Below are 20,787 nucleotides of genomic sequence, written 5' to 3' on the forward strand. Positions count from 1 at the left end.
CCCGCCTTTAAAACGGGTGCGTGTTTTAGTGCGTCCGTTAGAGAGGTGTGCTAGACATGTGTGGAGGTTTGATGAGCTGCGGCGGTAAACTCAGACAAGCTGCTGTGACAGGGTGATAATAGTAATGAGTCACACTTACCCCCCGGTCATATTAAGCAGCAGAATGCATTCAGCCACTGTTTACTGAAGGATATGGCTTCTCTTCACCGTCAAAACCTTTCACTGTTAAACACGGAGCATCATTTTTATGGTACGATGCGGCTCCTGCTGAATAAGACATCACTGTCACAAGGCTTCAAGAGTGCTAACAGCTTATTTGTTTTACTTATTTTTTCACATGGAGAGATTTTTAGTGAAATTCGTGGCTTTTCAACAAAAATATCCTCCTCACTTCTTTAAACTTGGAGCTATGGAAAAGCTGCACCTTCCTCCGTGCCTCCAAACCCAGAGATCCGGCATATTTTGGTTTGTTTGAGACGGCATGTTTATGGGCTTCAGTCCGGATTGTTCCAGGTGCTAAAACTAAAGCAGGAGGCCACATAAAACTGGAGGAATGTGTTAATTTATTTATATTTTCACATGGGAACAACAGTGTTCAAAACCTCCTGCAAAACTTTTGTTTTTTATTTGGGCTCTAAATCAGAATCACAGCTGAAGATTCCCGAACGAAGGATTTGAAATTCCAACTTTTATGAAGATCTTCGATCCAAACAAATGAAACAATGGCAACCCTTTTGGTCAAATCTTGAAAAATAACATTAAAGGGACTTCACGGAGTTTTGAAATTTTATGCTCGCGATCGCCCCCTCAGGCCAAAAGCGTAATGGCAGCTTCAATAGTAGGCTCGTGCATGAGGCGCGCATGCTGTACGTGCACACTCCTTAACGAAAATAACAGCTGAGACAGTCCCGTGTGTGTGTGTGTGTGTGTGTGTCCTGGAGGACAGAGGACAGGAGAACACGCAGCTAATTAATTACATAATGTGGTTCTGTACCTTTCTCTTCAGCACAGCCGACAAAGGTTTATGATGGGTCAGTCCTCCTGCATGCTCAGATCATTCCCTTCCCTTGCTTGAAAAATTGTTCCAAAATGAAAGTTGAACCCACATCTTTTTTATCTGTGAATTCAATGCCGTTCGGCGAGTCTCAAATAAAAATTTGGGCATCTTACTGTAAAAAATATACCATTAATGTAAAAAAGAAACTCCAAATAACAAATTATGTTCTCACCTGTAATCGAACCCAGGTCTTCTGCATGGGAGTCAGACATCTTACAAGGTGAGCTTAAGCACCGGTGATATTCTTAGCATCTGTAACATTTATATCGTTGATGACAGCTGAAACAACGTCAAACCAAAGAACGGTTCGGAGTGAAAATGGCTATTTTGTTGCTAATTAGCAGGAAATATCTAGAAGAAAGTTCTACAGAAAGTAGCTAAGGTCCTCAGAAATGTAGCTAGCTTTGTCACTAGGCGTTAGGAACAGCGACAAAGTGGCACTGCCTCTCTCTCTGCTGCTAAAGCTACGGATAGCAAATGCTACGGGCGATGCCTGAGCGTGAACGCGCATGAAGCAGCCTGCTCGACCCGAGCATCTCTCTTTTTCTGTGATTTTACAGAAAAACAGGCAATCACAGTAAAAATGCCAGGGCTCATTCTACAGGACCAGGGCATTGCAGGAGAACGTATGAAGAAGACATTTATTATTTCTATACATGTTTTGGCTGTCACACTTCCTTATAGTCCCTTTAATTGCAGTTTGTTACCATCATAGCTCTTATAATAACCGTGTAATATTTGTTCCTACTACATATATATATTTCCTGAAACAGAAGTGCCAGAGCAGAGAAAAGGACTCACAAGGCATTCGTCCGTATAGAGACCACAGCAGATTTATGGAAAACAAATATTTAGAACATTTCTTAGCTACAAACACATCACATGTTAACATATTCTCTGTGAAGCTGACCAAAAAAACCATAATTTTTGTGTTGGCTAACATCATGAGTCATGACCATCTTCAGTCAGGCTGAAGCCAGTCGCTCATCATCTGTGTGCATGATTTTCACTTCCTTAAATAAATTTGACGGCAGGAGGTAGAGCAGGTTGTCCAGTAACCAGAAGGTTGTGGGTTCGATTCTGACCAGAGAATGCTGCTGTTGTGTTCTTTGGCAAGGCGCTTAACTCACCTTGCCTGCTGGTGGTCGGACCGGTGGCGCCTGTGATCAGCAGCCTCACCTCTGTCAGTGTGCCTCAGGGCAGCTGTGGCTACATCGTAGCTCATCCCCACCAGCGTGTGAATGACTGTGTTGTGAAGCGCCTTGGGGGGTTATAGAACCGTAAGAGGGTGCTATACAAATACAGGCTTTTCACTATTTATTATTGTGATGCTTTGCTAACCCACACATACAGAGTTGGGCAGAGAAGCCCCATTCCTCCACAGATTTTTTTCCCCAGACCTGTGCAGTAAGTCTCACACCAGCGCTGGATCCTCTGCAGAGTTCTCTTCATCCGTCTGTTTAGTTTCTGCTTGGTTCTTACAGAACTTGTAAGAAGCCTGAGGCTGATGTTTGTCTAACGGTGTAGCAGGTTTGTATTTCCCCTAACCCTGCAGCCTGATATCTGTTAAAATCAGCCCTGCGACATGTTTTAGATAAACAATATCATAAAAACAAGTGTGTGTGTGTGTGTGTGTGTGTGTGTGTGTGTGTGTGTGTGTTATTGAAAGTAGTTGAGTCCAAATGCTTATCTGTTCATGCCTCAGCACTTTTGTTTACTCTTTACTGATACTTGAAACTAATATAGTGTCATCAGCAAAAACGTCCCGTGCTGAATGCCATTAGCCCGTAAACGAATGTTAACCTTCCCACCGATCTATATTGTACCCTGGTACTGGGCATCAAAGTCTCCTTCAGCCTTGTGGATCGTTTCTCTTGTTTCCTGTTTTCTTTACAAGTTTCTCGTTAGTAAACATGATGAAGGAGCAGAGGAAAGTTCAGAGATGTGATTAGACAACCATGACGGGTGTTTCCCAAAGCTGGTTCCCAAAGTCAGAGACTCTCTTGGTCAGCTTGCTTCTCACACCAAACCTGTCAGGAATCTTGGCGTGACCTTTGACCCAGCTCTCACCCTGGATCCTCATGTCAGTTCTCTTGTTCTCTCTTCCTTCTTCCATCTCAGGAACGTTGCTAAGCTGAGTCCCGTTCTGTCCCGCTCTGAACTTGAGACAGTTCTCCACACCTTCATCTCCTCACGCTTAGACTACTGTAACTCTCTTTTCACGTGTCTGAGCAGAACCTCCCTGAACCGTCTACAGGTGGTTCAGAACGCCTGTGCTCGGCTTCTGACCAAGTCCTCCAAACACACCCACATCACCCCGCTTCTCCTCCAGCTTCACTGGCTGCCAGTCAGCTTCAGGGTTCATTTCAAGATCCTGGTTCTGGTCTATAGGGCCTTACATGGACAAGCACCATCTTAAATATCCAGCAAGATGGTGCCCATGAGTGGCTGTGCGTCTGCTAGGCTCCTGATCTGTTTTGGTTATTTGTTGTTTTTTATTGTTTTTTCTCTATCTGGTGCGGAGTCCCTGCTAACATATGATCGAGACTTACTGTTGTCGATCAGGTCCGCGATGATCAACCTCCAGAACTCCGATACCGGACCGGCTTTCCCACCGCCTCTGGAACCTGGCGTTAACCCAGATCTCGGCCCTCTGTTACCTGTCGGCCTGCCGCTGCCCAGGAGGCCATGGAAGAGGAAACGGGGGAAGAGAGCCGGCTTCTTCGTTCAGCTTCGAAAGATCCTGAGAGGCGAAGCTCTGCCTGATCGCTGCTCCGCGGCTGTGTTGTGGTGGATCCAACAGAAACTTAATGGAGTTGGGTTGATCTCGCTGCTAAATGGAGCCCCTGATGTGGGACGCTACCTGAAGGCGTGGGAGACAAAGAACCTCCGCAGGCGTAGCCTGGAGTCGCCACGTAGCTTAGCCCGCCAGCCGCCCGCCATTATCGAGCCCGCGGCACACACATCGCCAGATTCCTCCGCGAAAATGATGTTGATTAACGCGTGCTCAATCGCCAACAAGTCTCACATCCTCAACGATCTGTTCCGGACCAAAAAATTAAACTTTTTGTGGATTTCTGAGTCGTGGCAGCGCAAAAATGACGTCACTCATCTCCGTGAGCTCTGTCCTCAAGACTGCTCTTTCTTCTCTGCTCCACGGACCACAGGCCACGGTGGAGGAACAGCTGTTGTCTTTAAGAAACACTTTTCGTGCCAAATTATATCCTCAAACTCCTACAGCTCATTCGAGATGATCATGATTAAAATTGGTCGAGTTCAACCAGTTCATGGAATTCTGGTCTATCGCCCACCTGGATCTACTTCATCCTTCCTGCCTGACTTTCAGGATCTCCTATCTTCAACTATTAAACTAGACAGGATAATCATTGTTGGAGATTTCAACATCCATGCTGAGGATCTATCTAACAGCTCTACCAGGGAGTTCCTAAACATGATGAATTCTTTTAACTTCTCTCATCACGTGTCTGGTCCCACTCACAGAGCAGGCCACACCCTGGATCTGGTCTTTTCCTACGGACTTCTTGTTGATAAGCTGCAGATACATGATGTTGTGTTCAGTGACCATAAGTCAGTTTCTTTTCATATTAACCTAAATTCTGAATCTCTTTTACCAGACTCTGCTAAGCAAAGACGTATTATCAACAGTTCTACCATTTTAAATTTCTCCTCCCTCTTTGCCTTTGTACCTCCTTCCTCTGATGACGTAGAGCTCCTTACCAACTCATTTAATGATCACTGCCTCAAAATTCTAGATCAGGTCGCCCCTTACAAAACCAGCCGCAGTTCCAGTGCCTCCAGTTCACCCTGGCTGAACAACCAGATTCTTGAACTTAGACGCTCCTATAGAAAAGCGGAACGACGGTGGAAGAGGACAGGTCTGGTTGTTCATCACGAATATTTTAAAGAACTTCTCGAGTCATACAACGAAGCTGTAGAAAATGCCAGGTCTTCTTTCTTCAGCAACCTCATATGTCAAAATAAGAATAATCCTAAGGTTTTGTTTGATACCATCTCCAGCATCGTGTCTTCTCCTCCGCAGCAGGCTCAGCTATCTTCAGCTGATGACTGTAACACCTTTCTCCACTTTTTTGAAAACAAGGTGCTGAATCAGAGATCCAGCATTCCACCAGCCCTCGCCCCCTCAGGAGGGGAGGCCCCCCAGTGCTCCGAGTCTTTCACCTCCTTCTCCCCAATTACACTAAATGACTTAACCTCAATAATCAGTCAGATGAAGCTCTCATCATGCTCATCAGATATCTTAACTCCCTCTGTTTTAGTCGGGTCCCTTGCCTCTATCAGTCCATCTCTGTTGACTATAACCAACAGCTCACTGAGCCAAGGCTGTGTTCCATCTTACTTTAAAAATGCAGTAGTGACTCTTCTCTTAAAGAAACCCAACCTTGACGCCAGCTCCACCAGTAACTTTAGGCCCATTTCTAAGCTACCTTTCATCAGTAAAGTACTTGAGAAGGTTGTTGAAACCCAACTCAGATCCTGGTTTTCTAAGTCAAAGATCTCTGACCCCTTCCAGTCTGGCTTTCTGAAGCAGCACTCAACTGAGACTGCTCTAGTAAGGGTGCATAATGACCTCCTGATGGCTGCTGATGCAGGGAAATGCTCTGTCATGGTCCTGCTTGACCTCAGTGCATCTTTTGACACTGTAGACCACGACGTTCTACTAAACAGGTTAAAGGCCCTGGCTGGGATTTCAGGTTCTGCTCTAGACTGGCTCTCTTCCTATCTCACTAACAGAACATTCACAGTGAAGTCCGAAACCTTCTCTTCAGATACTGCCTCTCTAACATGTGGGGTCCCACAAGGTTCAGTTCTAGGTTCTCTACTATTCGCATTCTATATTCTTCCCCTAGCTGGCATCATTCAGTCTTTCCCAGACATCTCCTACCACATCTACGCTGATGATATTCAGCTCTATATGTCCTTTATGCCACACCAGTTGGACAGGCTGGCCACACTTGTACTCTGCCTGACCCAGATCAGTAACTGGCTTTCCAGCAACTTTCTTGTCCTCAATGCTAACAAGACAGAGACCCTGATCGCTGCACCCCCGGAACTTCAGCCAAAAATCGAGCAAGAAATTGCCTCTTTTTGCCCATCAGCCAAGGCCAACATTAGAAACCTAGGAGTTATTTTTGATCCAGCTTTAAGTTTGGACTCACACGTCAAAACCATCTCCCGCTCTTGTTTCTTTCAACTGAGAAACATTTCAAAAGTCCGTAAACTGGTTTCTACTGCAGATCTGGAAAAAATCATCCATGCCTTCGTGTCATCACGCTTAGACAACTGTAACGCTCTTTTTACTGGTCTCAGCAAAACCTCCCTCTCACGCCTTCAAGCCATCCAAAATGCAGCAGCCAGACTCCTAACCAAATCCAGCAGACGAGCTCACATCACTCCGGTTTTACAGTCCCTCCACTGGCTCCCGGTAGAATATAGAATACAGTTTAAAGTTTTAGTCCTGACCTATAGAGCTCTTAACAACCAGGCTCCAAGCTACCTATCTGAGCTTTTATCCCCACACACCACCTCTCGGAACCTTAGATCCACATCTGAAAACCTCCTGGCTGTTCCTCGAACCAGACTGAAAACCAAAGGGGACAGGGCCTTTCAGACTATTGCAGCCAGACTTTGGAACAGTCTACCTTCAAATCTCCGTCTCTCTAACACTGTAGAGGTCTTTAAAAATCATCTAAAAACTCACCTTTTCATCCAGGCGTTCCCTCCCTAAATGTTTCAAAAAGATGGCTTTGTTTGGGTTCACACCTTCACTTTGTTTATACTCATGATTTAATTTTCTACGTTTATCACTGCTATTGTTTTTCTGATGTTTTTATTGGTTATAGGTATTTGACCTGATCTTTATCATGTTGTACAGCGCTTTGTGATTTATATCTGTGAAAGGTGCTATATAAATAAACTTTTACTTACTTACTTACTTACTAGGTGGACTGCAGCGTCTTGACCTGAAGAGGTGGCTCTCCTGTGTTGTGCCATGCTCTTGTGTAATTGTTGCTTAGTTTCCTGAATGCTAACGACTCATCAGGGGATGGCAGCGGGGTACTCAGAGTAGTGTTGTCAAAAAAAATTCGATACCTAGATATAAATCGATACTAAAAGTGGTATCTAAATGAGATATTCCATCCCTGTGGTATCGATATTATGGACTATTATACACAGCCTTCTTCAAGTACACCGACACGCACCACAGCCAGATGCCATAGAGCAGCCTCCGCCTCCCAGACAAACAGAAGACGCCGCATGGCTACATTGCATTTTCCCACGCGAGTTGTCTCCGATCCAAGTTTTGTCTGCCAAATAAATAAACAAAAACATAAACAGCGAATTTGGGAGGCGCTTCACAGCCCAACTTAATTAGCACACCAAGTCCGACACGTAGTTGTATATTCACGCTTATGTGCTTAAAGGAAACTCCCGTTTATTGCAACCCGGACTTAATTTCTAGCATGCAGTACGTTTGTTTACTCATGCTGACAACTTTGGTGCTACTTGGATTCCCCGGGGTATTTAGATCCATCGGCGAATCGCCGTCAGCGTATATCCATATAACGGGTGCGGACGGGCACCCATGGTGCAGCCTCGAAATAAGACATTATCTGCACCAAAACATCTTCATGTCGAAAGGTTTTGTTAGGAATCATTAACAGGATTCCCCTGTTCGTTTGGAGCGGGTCTAACCGGCGCTTTTAATGACGTCACTGCCGTGCGCCAATCTGTTTTTATTAAGATTACCAGTAGATGTACCTTTGTCCTACTGTGGAGAAATTGGTTTTCTCCCTTTATTGACCAACAGAGTTGTTCAAAAGTACAGAACAAAACATATGGCATAACAGGTTATGACAAAAATGCACCTTAAACAGAGTTTAAGCAGCAAAACATCACTCTGCAAATATATAGTGGGACAATTCATGATTTAAAGTGTTAACTTTCGCCAGTTTTTGTATGTACGTTTAAAAAAATGCTGATTCTTGAAATGTTTAAGCACTTTACACACTTAATTCTTAACATATAATTTTTGCAATATAAATTGAGGAATATTATTTTTTGAATAAAGTTGTTCAATAAATTGGTGTTTTTAAATAGTATCGAAATCGAGTATCGAGGGCTTTTCAAGTATCGAATCGAGTTTGAAATTTTAGTATCGTGACAACCCTAACTCAGAGTAGTTTTGGCGTGTTAAACAACAACAGACAGCTAGTTTTTAAGCTTGACTCTCCCGTACTCCAGTCAGAACTGACAAAGCTCCTCGAATGAGAAGCAAAACGTCTCCAAGAAACCAAAGAAGTCCAGTTGCCTTCATTTGAACCCTTTGGATTACCGTGACCTGATGACTGAGAAATTTCACCAGCACACTGAAAAGTTTCTTTTCTACATTTCCTCCACCAACATGACCTCACCACAGCCCCTCCCCAGTGCAACCTTGGTTTGGTTTCCGCTGTAGGACCAACACGCGATGAGGTGCTGCTTGTGTGTGCTTCGTTATTGACTAAACTGGTGGTGAAACACTGGACCACGCTGCACGCGTCAGCGGGGAGCTCTGTCGGCACACGTTTAGGTAAATTTGGCTTCCTGCAGCTAAATCAAACAGCTGCTGTGCAACGTGATGCAGGAAGTGACCGAGAGACTTCCTTTCCTTCCTGTTTCACCTTGTTCCCGTCTGGATTTTAGCTAAGCATCAGTTTTACGCTGGTCCGCTAAAACCATCCTCTCCCTTTACATCCTTCATACCCCAGAACGGAGCCCCTCTCAGTACCACAGCCACGGTGTTCTCCATTTGAAGTGTTTTTTGTGTTGGTGAAAGAGTCTCTTCAGCACAAACACACGGGTTTGGAGTGCACTGAGTGATGCTGGTGATGCAATCTCGGTATCAAAGTATCGGGCCAGATTTTAAACCTCAAGCAGGCCAGTTTTATTCAGCGGTAGGCAGCCTTGCAGGGTTTTTAATAATCTACATTCAGATGCCCTCTAAATGCAGGGAAGGACAGGAAAGGGAAGCAGGGGAAGTGGAAGTTTAGAGATGGGATGAATATAGAAGATGAGGAAGTGCGGGAAGATGGGAAGAGAAAGAGGACAAAAAGGTGACTGACGAGGATCTCCTTTGAAACTATTTTTGCCCGTCGTTCCCATTAAACTCGGGCTCTCGGCCTCTTTTCTGTCTCGTACAATCACACTCCATCTTTTGTGCCTCCCCCCTCTCTCTGTTTATTAGTCATCCGTCAGATTCAGACATGTAGATGGAACAAAACTCATCTCTGTTATTTATTCGGCTGTTTTTGCCAGTGTTCACTCCTTTTCGGCGCCGGCATCCATTTGTCAGACACCTCTGCGTCTTTAAAATGAATCCATTTGCCTCTGAGCTGCTCCATTTCAGCATCTCTTTATTGTGCACAGATGCAGTTTGGCAACAAACGCTGAAAGATGAAATGAACACTGGTGTCATAATGACTCAGTGGGTTCAGCTACACTCCTGCTACATCCAATCAGAACCAAGACGTCCTCCCCATCCCCATCCCTTCCTCTGCTGCTGCTAAGATGGTCGGAAGATGTGCCCTTCAACGTGACAGCACATGTTTTTGCTAGTGTCTGCATTGCTGCAAAACTCTTTTTCAAATGCAAACATAAATGTCTACCGTACCAGGTGTATTAATAAACACGTTTAATAACAGCTGACCCAAGTGCTGCACAGGAAGGAACAGCGAAGCTCCACAATAAAAGACAGAAATCAACAGCCAACAGATGAGATGAAAACATGTTAAAAGGTTCACAACAACAGGAGTAAGCAGGGGCGGATTTAGGACTGAAGAAGATCCGGGGCTTAACACACGTGCGCGCACACACGTGACACGCACAAGTCAACATCATATATATTACAAATCACAAATATTTTCAAATAAGACTCACAAACCTGAGTCAACACCAGTCTCATCAAAGCTGGGGTTCTGTCGCGGTACCTTTTGGTCTAAAAAACGTCCTTATGTCCATCTTTACATTTGCGTTTCAGGCAGAGAGTGTAGAAGAAGCCAGCTGCTGAAGGGCTTCTTCTTCAGTGGTGGAGGCTCAGGCAGGCTGTACACAAACTACTGCCAGCAGCGCCCTCTCTGTTGGACTTTGGTACTGCATGTTACTTCCACGTTTTAGATCCGGGGCTTTTCATGAAACATTCGGGGCCTGAGCCCAAGTACCCGGGCCAGGGTATCTGCGGGTCCTTAAAAAGTCTTAAAAAGCCTTAAATTTGCTTTTCCAAATTTAAGGCCTTAAAAATCCTTAAAAACGACAAATAATCCTTAAATAGTTTCCAAAGGTCTTAAATTACCAAAGACCCAATAAACAAGATTCTTTTATTTCTATAAAATTTTCGTGAATTTCTAGTTAGTTAAGCATTTTTTGTGTACGATACTGGCATAAGCGGAACCGTACACATGCAGTTGGTTGTGAAAGGGGGCTATTTTTAGATGAGCATGCTAGTGGGAGTTTGCGTCATGGGGAAGTGCAACATTAATGGTAACTGGATGGTTAATCCCACGTTCACGACGTGGTTAGCACCGGTTCCAGGCAATAGCTGGAAATTATAGCTTAAATGTAATTAAAAAAATAGCTTAAATTTGGTCAAAGTGGCCTTAAAAAATGTCTTAAAAAGTCTTACATTTGGCTCCCTTAAACCTACAGATACCCTGCCGGGCATAACGCCGCCCCTGGTGGTAAGACAAAAAAAGTAGATAAATAAAACACAATTCTAAAAAGATAAAACAGTGAAACACAAATGGAAACCAGTCCAGAGACAGTAAAACCAGGTCACTAACCAAAAGCTAAGTGACACATAGAGGCCTCAGCTCCGACTTCAACCGACCCAGCAACACATTCTCACACCCAAAGCGTCAAAATATAACGCTTGTGACCAAGCGTCAATATTTGATGAATCGGGGCGCCCCAGCGCGTCAGGAGACGACGATCAGGGACACGCCGGGTCACTTAGCATATGTATACATAGTTATACATTTGCGCTGTATAACATACGAAAGATCAGACCATACCTAACACAACATGCCACCCAGCTCCTGGTGCAATCTACTGTCATCTCCCGCCTCCATTACTGCAACGCCCTTCTAACTGGTCTTCCAGGCTGTACTGTGAGACCTCTTCAAATGGTCCAGAACGCAGCGGCGCGTCTGGTCTTCAATCAGCCAAAAAGAGCACACGTCACCCCTCTGTTCATTGAGCTCCACTGGCTACCGCTAGCAGCATGCAAATTCAAATAGCTAACACTAGCATACAAAGTCTGAGATGGTATGGCTCCCATCTACCTAGAGTTCTGATTGTAAATATGTTTTTATCCCCCCATCATATCATATGCTGCTACTACCCCTTGTTCTATTATACAATACTTTAATCACTTTTGTGAATTGCCTGCACCGACAGCTTAATTACTTATTCACAAGGATGCTGTCATGTATTTATTTGTTGAGATATGCGATTGTTTGTTTTGCACTATCCTACAGGATACTACTGTAGTTCATTTTTTACTGTATATATTGTATATCATTTCTATTTCACCTGTTCCTTTGTCTCTCCTACTGCTTTGAACATGTACATGACACAAGAATTTCCCTCGGGATAAATAAAGCTGTTCTTATCTTATCTTACCTGAATCCTCTTGCAAAGGCTTACGTCTCGGCCCGGCCGCTCCGGTCATCACAGAATGGTCGGCTAGCAGTGCCTACACCACGCTCAGGACAATCCAGACTCTTCTCATGCATCGTTCCACAAATGTGGAATGACCTTCCAAGCACTACCAGAACAGGGGCTTCCTTTTCAATTTTCAAGAAACTCCTGAAGACCCTGCTCTTCAGAGAGCATCTTCTTAACTAGCACCCTCCCTGCACCCGTCCCCCCTCTCTACTGTCCACTCCTTGTTAAGAAACAACTCCTTAACAAAAGTTAAGATCTTGAACTGAATCCGGTGTAAACAGGCGAGGATGGGAGTAATGTGAGAGCATGTGGAGGTTAGGGTTTGTGAGGAATCTAGCTGCAAAGTCTTAGTTTTAATGTTAAGTCTCTGTAGAGAGACTGTGACAGTGGACAGGCGCTCTAAGCATTATTATAAAATAAATAGCCTCTAAAGGAAAAGTTTAAATGTTGAAAAAAAAAATAGATTATGTCAAAAATGGTCCAATAAATCTATCCCCATTGTGCTCTTGATGTCGCCTGAATTTAGTTTGATTATTTTATTTATTTCATGATTTGTATTATTTTTTATCATCATGGTTCTGGTGAGTGAATAAACTATAAAAAAAACATTTTGATACATAAAACAATCTACTTCTGTCCGCAGCATTTCACAAAACAACCTCCAGAACTTACTTTTCATTTTTCACAGCAGCAGCTCAGCAGGCCTCGCCTATGTCAGTACACCCCGCAGCAGCTGTGGCTTCATCATAGCTCATCATCACCAGGGTGCGAGTGGTTGAATGACTGATTGTGCTGTGAAGTGCCTTGGGGGGGTTGTAGAAGGAAAACAGACCATTTACCAACAAAACTCTCCAAAAAAGATGGAGTCCTTTGAAATGGGTTATTAATACTGATAAAACTAAACAGATGGTCATTATTAATAAGCTATTTTATAAAGCTTCAGAGCTTTGGTCGTGTTTATGAGACTCTTATTTTGAAGGATTAAAAGAAGTTGTGCATTCCAGAACTGTTAAAAATAGACTTTTTTCTTGATATTTCACCTCTAATCTCGACACCAAAGCTGGTTTTAACGTATTTCTCTCCCAACGGTGCTTCTCCTTTGTTCTTGCTGTGTTTGTCATCTTTACTCATTCTGGTGAAAGAGAAGGTTTTTTATCAAAATTTAAATCAATTATAAAAAAAAACCTTCATTTATTTATAGAAATCTAAATGTCTTTAAGGTTTCCATGGTGATGGGTTTGGCTGACAGTGACATTTCCACTGCAGTCTGAGAAAAACCTGGTCATTAACTGTTAACATCCTCCCTGGTTCTGATGGAGAACCATCTCCAGATTTTAGTGAAACTTTCAGAAAGTCTTCAACAGATCCACACCTGATTAACGGTCCGAGTCAATCCAGTTCCAGACAGCAGCCGCAGCCAATCTTATCGACACAAAATGGTCCATAACTCCTTCACATTTCCAGATATTGAGCTATAATTGGGTGTGGATGTGGCTGAGATTCATATCTATCACTTACCAACAGATTGCATGAGACTGTGCGGTTTCTTGTTGTAGAATTTACTAAAAAGCTTAAACTCTGAGTTTGTTTTTTTAAAGTTTTGTCAGTGAACTTGAATTAATCTGCATTGATCTTCTGGAAAATTAAATCGTATTTGTTCTTTGTTTTTGTTTCAGGCGTCGTAAAGGAATACGTCTCACTGCAGATGCTGCAAAGGTAAGATCTTAGAGTCTGCCGATTGTCTGAGAGCTCAAATCTAAACTGGGGAGGAAAACAAAATCACAACAGCTCGTCTGAACATAGAAAAGCCTCGTGTTTGTAATAAAACAGTCGGGTAGAATGTAGAACCGGGCTACACGCTAACAGCTGGAGCTAAACCATCGTCTGATCAGGTGGACGGAAGCAGGAAACGGGACTGCGCCTGGTGGTCTGATCAGATTCTGTAAAACTGCTGTTCAGTCTCACTTAGGTCAGGGCAGATGAAGGTCTTCTGAGTTTATCCGACAGTAAAATGTGATTTTAAGTGTAATCTATAGCTGAAGCGTTAGCAGCTTCAGTTGCTGAACTGGGTCTTTATTCATAAATATGTTTCAGAGGTGTTTTGTTTAAATCTGGTAAAGGAGGAACCGTTTCTGTAACGGCGTGTAGAGGATGGCTGTTATCGAACTGATAATGCTGAACCTGTCATCCCATAAAGACGTTTAATCTTTTTGTTGTTACACAGTTCTGTCAGCCTATTGATTTATCGATCCGCTTCCTCGGCTCCCGTGATGCGGCGTTTACGGTCAGCGCTGCAGCTTGGGTTGGATGGATTCTGATTGGTGTGCTGAGTCATGGTTGGATTTGGATTTTAAACAGGATTACTGCTCATGTTCAACCCTTCTTTGGCTCTTTTTCTCTTTGCTCTTTTCTTTTCAAATATTTGTCTTTCATGTTTCAGCATCTTTGTGTTGGACTTCCTGGGTTTGGTCTAAAACCAATCAGGTGTGCCGAACAAGCTTTTTTATTTGGTTTCAATTAGGGATGGGTACCTCTAACATTTGAATCGATTCGGTACTAATTCCCGGTACCTAGGAATCGATACCAGTACTTAACGGTACCAATTTTAGATACTTTTGAGTGTTTATTATTTTAATTGTCCTTTATAATTAAATATATATTTTTCTCAATTTATAACCATATTTGGTAAATATCACGATAAATAACATTCAACTGTTTGTATTTTAACATCGTCCTTGTAGTTTTATAAGCTGATAATTAAACTGAAGCAAACATCTTTACTGTGAACTAAATTTACTGTGTATCTTCATTCCTTTTGCCGTCCTTTTTCATTTGATTTTTCCTACTGGGAAGTTAGAATTTCCGAGGAGAAAGCGAACGCACCGTTAGCTGATAACAATGGTGGCAATGGAAGCTAACATATCAAGCTAACATTATCTTCAACAGTTCATTTAGCTGCTGGAGCAGATTAAAACGATGATGCCTCACACTTAGATCGTTGTCGCTGGTTTCATCTTCACCCAATCACCCGTCGCATTTAGTAAAGCGAAGCCAAACTTTAGAGCGCGTTCATGTTCTTCTAGTCAGGAATTCGGAGTTCTGAGGAGAAAGCGAACGCACCATTATCGGAACAGAACCTAACAAATCAAGCTAACGTTATCTTAAACATTTTATTTACCTACTGGAGCAGATTAAGATGAGGATGTCTCACTTAGATCGTTGTCGCTGGTTTCATCATCACCCAGTTACCCATCACATTTAGTGAAGTGGACCCAAGCGTTAGCGTGTTCTTTCTACCATGCTGCTCTGTTTACATTACAACTCGCTCGCAGCGACCGACGACATAACGCTCTTGCGCATGCGCAGCTGTCTAGGCAAGTTCTCGTTATGAAGGACGGGTACCGAAACGAGGCGCCGTTTCAAATGACGTGAATCTGTGCTCGGTCGGTACTGTGGAATTCGGTCGGTATTCGGTGCCCATCGCTAGTTTCAATATCATTTTTTTGGATTGTTACCATTCATCCTTCTTACACACAATGTGTGAAAGCCTGCTGTTTTCACCAGGTTACTGCAGCAGATCCGAAACTAGGGCTGTCGCGATTGAGGAATTCCCCCTGCGGTGAGTCAGGGCAGCTCAATATTGCGATATGCGATATTATTGCACCCCGTTTTTATTTATGTACTTGGCAAATTTGTTTGTTAATTACTAAACTCATGGCAATATTTCCTTTGAAACATTGTGCTTACACATTTAAAAAATGTTAGAAAAAAATACATGGCCATTTTTAACACTTTATTGAATGCAGATCAAAGGGCAGTAACGGCATTCTCTGACTGAACTTAAAAACAACATTCAGGAGGTTTAACTTTGAAATGCAAATTTGGCTGCAACATCTAACAGAAATAAAAAAAGTGCCCTACTATCTCCTCGATCAGCGCAGACTTTACCTCTCAGCATGCGCTGTCGCGAGATTTAATCAAGTGCGGTAATTGCGGTGGCACGTCATGCAGCGCGGTGGGTTTCTTAATATCGCGATATATTGTTCTTGCGATTATTGCGACAGCCCTATCCGAAACCCTCGTGTGAAAGCAGATTGTTCCGGTTACATGAACTCAGACGTATCAGCTGCATGTATCTCTGCTGTTTTAACTCGGATTGAAATGTTAAACAGCTGCTCTTCCCCCTGTTAGGAAACTAAAAGACTAAATTACTTCACTCTAATTTCTGATTTCTTTCAGTGTTTTAAAGGCACTTTTACGTTTGCATGTATTGTTAACATCTGCCCTGAAGGACGTGCTGAACCCCTCGTGTTTTTTATAGTTTATTCCCTTAATGAAGGCGTGCTTCCCTCTGGGACGGACACGTGCGAGCCTCGTTTCTGATGATGAAAGAGAACGAACGCTGTTCTTAGAACCTGCTCTCTCAACACTAATAGAACCTTCTGCAGTTCATCTTCTCTGTAGCATCTTGGTTCATTAAAAAGCAGGCAGGAAAAGGAGGAAACCAATAATAGACTGAATTAAAACCAACGTCCACGAGTAGACTAGGGTGAGAAATGCAGAAAACAAGTTCACAGATCAATAAAAACCAAACAAACGCTTTCGCTGCAGCCTAATGTGTCCTCTCACTACAAGCTGGTAGGATTTTCTTTGACCGGCAGCTTGGTGAGTCACCTGTGCATTTAAAGGTTGTTTTTTATAACCTTCATGCTCTTTCTTCCTGATAACAACCCAACACCAATCTTAACAGCCCTAAATAAAACACAAGTGATTTTGTCTTTAACACTAAGGGAAGTGAAGGGCCATCGTTTCACGGAGCTTTAGCCTCTACTTCCTGTCTCTAATACACCCTTCAGTCGCATCAGCAGCAGACTTGGATTAGAGCATGTCCTTGACATCATTTCTATGCGTTTCCACCAACCTGGTGCTGACCTTGTGTAGTTTGTCTACATGCATGCATGAGCCTTTTATGGTGTGTGTGTGTGGACATGTGACGTGTGTCTGCATATGCTAATGTGTCCAAGGCTTATGTTTTATGCATGCTAATGCCTCATTTTGTTCAGTGTGGGTTTATATTCCCTCATTTATGCACAGTTTCCTCCATCCTTAGTAAAACAGAGGCTGTGGCGGTGCTCATAAAGACGATGGAGGGAAATATATCAACAGTACAAGCAGGAATACGTGGAGGACGCGATCTGATCGACTGGCAATTTTTTATCATTTCCAGACTTTTCTAAAAAGTGGTGCAAAAAAAAAACCCTAAATCACCTCAGCCTATAATAAACATCCTGTTTAGATAAAACCTTTGATCTGATTGTTAGTTTTAAAACAATAATTCAACGTGAGCTCCAAAGCATGAGCAGAGGCATCAAAGGAAGCCGTGTGTTGCATGAGTATCTTTATTAAAGATGCATCAGTGGAGAAAGAGATGAATTAATTCACCGTTAGTGTTGTTAGTTGGAACAGAGGGAGGAAACCAGAAAACAGATGGATTTTAGGATGCTTCGTTACCCCAATATGTGACTGCCATATTTGGTCGCGGCGCCTTGCTTGCATTCATTTGCTCAAATGGTCTTTATGGCAGTAAAGATGCAAACAGGCATCGCTGAGAGGAAAGAGGCAGTAAGGAAGCAGGAAGCAGACATCCTAAATATAAAAAAGAAAACAAGGAATCAAGGTCATCATCATTTAAACGGTGTCAGCACAAATCAACTTTTATTTTGCAGATAAACTAAATAAATGAGTGTCTAATCATGCTGGAGACACGTGCAGTCAGTTTATCATTTTAGTGCATCTTAGTCCATCCATCCATCCATCCATCCATCCATCCATCCATTTTCTTCCGCTTATCCGGAGTCGAGTCACGGGGGCAGCAGCCCAAGTCGAGAGGCCCAGACTTCCCGCTCCCCAGCCACTTGGGCCAGCTATTCCAGGGGAATCCCAAGGCGTTCCCTGGCCAGCCTAAAGACGTAGTCCCTCCAGCGTCTCCTGGGTCCTCCTTCAGGTCTCCTCCCGTTTGGACAGGCCCAGAAAACCTCACCAGGGAGGTATCCAGGAGATATCCTAACTAGATGCCTGAGCCACCTCAACTGGCTCCTCTCGATGTGGAGGAGCAGCTAATCTACTCCGAGCCCCTCCCGGATGACCGAGCTTCTCACTCTATCTTTAAGGGAGAGCCCAGCCACCCTGTGGAGAAAACTCATTTCAGCTGCTTGTATCTGTGATCTTGTTCTCTCGGTCACTACCCAAAGCTCGTGACCATAGGTGAGGGTAGAAACGTAGATCAACCGGTAACCTTCCTTCCTCCAGCTCTTGGAGGGTGCAGATGCTTTTTTCCTCCTCTCCTCCATATCTTATCCTCAATGCCCTTCGTCTGTCTGTGTGTGCTGGGTGGACGGCTGCTTCTGTATTTTTCTGGAAACTGAAATCACTAAAATGGATCTCGTCAGTTGGACTCTCAACGCGATTGATAAAATATTTTCAACGATGAGAACGGGAGAAGGGGCTCACGGGTGCCCCCCCCCCCCCCCCCCCCCCCGGGACAGACCAAGTTGGACACATCATGGACTCCTGGAAACAGTGGAACTTGATTTGTTTATCTCAGCTGTCTGTGGAGGACTCTGAAGACGTCTGGATATTCGTGGTGTTGGTGTCAGGTTTCCTGCTCATCGGCCTTGGAGGCTACCTGGCTTACCGGAAAATTAACGAGCTGTCGAGGAATATTGGCCTGATCCCGGAGCTCAGAGATGGTTTGCACCATGCTGTGAATTCGCAGACTCACATAATTGTCGAGATGAATCGTAAGCTTGGAACTTTGGCCGAGATTCATTCATTGGCACAAAAGATGGATGCCATCAGGGAGACTCAAGACAACTTTATTAGTCCCCGAGGGGCAATTTGAGACAGCATTGTGAAGCAGCCGGCACTAAAATCTCTAAATTCTAAAAACACATGCAATTTACACATTTGTAAAACCCATAAAACCTATATACACATTCATGTCATATCCTCACATGTGAATGACCAACAATGAGTAAACCTTTGGCACACACACACACACACACACACACACACACACACACACACACACACACACACACACACACACACACACACACACACACACACACACACACACACACACACACACACACACACACACACACACATACACACACACACGTAACTACATGCACGCACACATACAAGTAATGCACACTCCCCCTATCTGCACTGAGAATTAAGAAGAAGCACAGCTCTGGGAACAAAGGAACCTCTCCTCCTCTGTGTTTTATAGTATGGGCATCGAAGTCGGCGTTTGGAGGGCAGCCACTCAAAAACAGTATGAAGAGGGTGTGATGGGTCTTTAATGATTAATGATTTAATGATTAAGGAGAGAGTGGACAAATCAGCACGGATTAGGATAGATTAACGTCCATTATTGGGATTTTGAGAGGTTGAGGACCAACAAACTGTAAGACAGAGAGGAAATTATCTCTGTCTGGCCCCAAAACAATTTCTAATCAGAAACTGGTGCCCTTGAGCCTGCAAGGCTACAACTAAAACTCCCCCCGTCAGAAGATATGTGGAATGTGCCGTCGCTATGGCAACTCAACTATGTCTCCTTTCCCAGCCTGGGCGGGACTGCGGGAAGGCCGCTGAAGCGTTCCAGGGTCACTGCAACCCCCCAACCCTCAATGCTCCTCCCCCTATCCACACTGAGGTGACATGTGCTGCTTCATCGTGGCTGCAGGAACTGAAGTGGGGATAGTCCCAACCCACCACCCCACCTAGTGGACACTTATGTTGTGTTGTCTGAAGTCTGTTGCATATCTAATGTAAATTTTCTGGCCTAAAACTGTCCGTGTCAGGCACTGCATTTGAACTTAAATCTGCCATTGCTATTGGCTAAGAGGTATGATGTTAGCTGGTACATTATGATGTCACAATGTATGTGTGTGTGTGTATGTGTGTGTGTGTGTGTGTGTGTGTGTGTGTTTGTGTGTGTGTGTGTGTGTGTGTGTGTGTGTGTGTGCGTGCGTGCGTGTGTGTGTGTGTGTGTGTGTGTGTGTGTGCGTGTGTGTGTGTGTGTGTGTGTGTGTGTGTGTGTGTGTGTGTGTGTGTGTGTGTGCGTGCGTGCGTGTGTGTGTGTGTGTGTGTGTGTGTGTGTGTGCGTGCGTGCGTGCGTGCGTGCGTGCGTGTGTGTGTTTGTGTGTGTGTGTGTGTGTGTGTGTGAGGAGGGCATATTTGAAATCATAATTATTCATTTTAAGTTGGAAAATGCATTAACTTAATTTCTCAGATTCAAATGAAAATACAGGACATGAAACATTACAGTTCATCAAAATAAGAGCCTGTCGTCTTTCTGCAGAGTGTGAGCCTGTAAAGCTACTTGTATTACCTTCTCAGTGGCCTAGTGGTAGAGTCCACCCTGTGACGGGGAGATCAGGGTTGAAATTTTGGTCAGGTCTTACCAAAGACCTTAAAAAGTGGGACCCGTTACCTCCCCGCTCAGCTTTAAGGGTTTGGACTGCAGGGTTAAACCACCAAATAGTTCCCGAGCGCAACCACAGCTGCAGCTCACTACTCCCCACGGGGATGAGTCACGCAGAGATGATTTTCACCAGCGTGTGATGATGGCTGTGGGACTTTACCTTTATCACTCAAATCAATATAAACCATGATTACAATGTCTTTAATCAGACTAATCTGGCGTACGAATCAAAGATACTTTACAAACATGTGATTGGTTATGTGGAAGGAGAGAAGAGCCAGGAAAACACAGCGATGATGAATGTGCTCCTAACACGCGATTGAAATAAAACCCTCAAGCAGGGAGGAAGTATTTATCAGCCACATGGCTCAACAAAATAAAAGTTGTAGTTTTTATAATCAGATTGTTATTTATTATATTGCTTTTGTGGTTGTTTGGGTTAGGGTTAGGGTTTGACAGAATTTAAATTCAAATTTTGAACACCTCTGAAACA

General features: G+C 43.7%; 1 protein-coding gene across 1 annotated transcript in view; it reads left to right on the forward strand.

Annotated features, from left to right (window-relative positions):
- Positions 1-20,787, forward strand: part of si:cabz01090165.1 (leucine-rich repeat and fibronectin type III domain-containing protein 1-like protein) — a gene marked incomplete in the record, with an annotated part of 417,649 nt that overhangs the window by 90,710 nt on the left and 306,152 nt on the right. Inside the window, 1 exon segment of the mRNA XM_070543681.1 lies at positions 13,477-13,516.

Source organism: Nothobranchius furzeri, chromosome 13 (assembly GCF_043380555.1).
Source record: "Nothobranchius furzeri strain GRZ-AD chromosome 13, NfurGRZ-RIMD1, whole genome shotgun sequence".
Taxonomy (NCBI): domain Eukaryota; kingdom Metazoa; phylum Chordata; class Actinopteri; order Cyprinodontiformes; family Nothobranchiidae; genus Nothobranchius; species Nothobranchius furzeri.